Below are 1,710 nucleotides of genomic sequence, written 5' to 3'. Positions count from 1 at the left end.
TGAGAGATGGCTCAGCCCGTTCTTCTCCCATCAAGTTAGACTCAAGCACTTGCCTCTGACAATGTCCCACATATGTCATTCCGACTGCTTTCATAGCCCACTTCCCACAGCCCACAGCCCAGCCCTCGGGAAGCCGATTGTGAGTGAGCGTGATCGAGTCAAGCTCAGGACCTCTGGCACCATGCCCACATCATCCTTGTGAAGGAGATACCTCCAGGGTTTCCTGTCCACAGACACACTCCCTGGATGGCTGTTGTCGATTTCCATCACCCAAACCCCTCTGGGCCAAACCCACCCGGATGGGCTCTCACAAAAGGCAGGAGAAAGAAGGCTGCACGTGCTGACAGGGCCAGCTCCCTGAGTGTCATTCCCTTGCTACTAGTGCTGGGCAAATGTTCTATGGCCACTGTCCCTGCTGGCTCATTTCCTACCACTCTCGTGGCAGAGCCTGGTGTCACCTACTTCATGGTGCCTCAAGCGTGGCCCATAGTGCACTGACAGGAGAATCATTTGGGTATATGTTTAAAATGCAGGTTCAGGGGGGCACCCGGCTGGCTCAGTCTGTTGGGCGTCCAACTTTAGCTCAGGTCATAATCTCGTGGTTCGTGGGTTTGAGCCCCAAGTTGGGCTCTGTGCTGACAGCTCAGGGCCTGGAGCCTGTTTCGGATTCTATGACTTCCTGTCTCTCTGCCCCTCCCCTGCTCACGCTCTGTCTCTCTCTCTCTCTCTCTCAAAAATAAATAAACATTAATTTTTTTTAATTCAAGTTCAGAATCTCTAGATGTGAGGCCCACAAATTTGTTTTTCAGCATATACCTCTGATGATTCTCATGCACATTAAAATTTGAGAGTCCCTGATCACTGGCCCTCTGTATTTCTATTTTATATTATTTAGACCTCAGGAAGACGGAATAGAGTTAATCACTCACCAGTTCACGTACCACAGTCATCATTCATCTACCCTCCTTAACAGAGGTGTAGTTGACATGCAAAAAACTGCACTGTTTAAAGTTTACAGTTTGATATGTTTTGACATCTATATATACTTGTGAAACTATCTCCACAATCAAGATAACCATTTCTTACCCCCATTTCTCTTTCCACCATAGGTACTTGAACCTGAACTTCGGTATATCCTTTTAATCTACCTCCACATGTTAGGTACATATTCTTAAAATGATGCCATTTTGTGTGTGTGTTCTTATCTCACAAATATGGTTCTGTGCTGTGGAACTCATTCTGCTTCTTACCTATTTGATTCATCATTAAGCTCTGGGGACCCAACCATGTTCCTATATATAAATCCCTTTTACAACGTCTGGCTAGCACATATTGTTTGTGTTTTTGCTTAACTAACCCATTGCTTTATTAATAAACACCAGGTGTCCTCCAAGTCCTTGTTCACACACACACACACACACACACACACACACACACTCCCCATGATGAACATCCATTATGTGTTTCTTTATGTTCTGTATGTTAGAATTTCACTGGGCACATAATCAGGGCTGAGACTGTGTTCTTGACTTGTCTCAGGACTGACTTCTCTGAGGAATGACTCCACCTGTTCAGACTCACTAGCTGTTCATCTCTGCTATTCTTGATATTATCTAACTTCCCGTGAAGTGATCTCTCATTGATGTTTTAATTTGCATTTCTGATTTCTAGGGATGTTGAGCATCTCTTCATACACTTACTGGCCATTCA

The sequence above is a fragment of the Prionailurus viverrinus genome, chromosome B3 (assembly GCF_022837055.1).
Source record: "Prionailurus viverrinus isolate Anna chromosome B3, UM_Priviv_1.0, whole genome shotgun sequence".
In the NCBI taxonomy this organism is placed as follows: Eukaryota; Metazoa; Chordata; class Mammalia; order Carnivora; family Felidae; genus Prionailurus; species Prionailurus viverrinus.
This window is presented reverse-complemented; position numbering follows the sequence as displayed.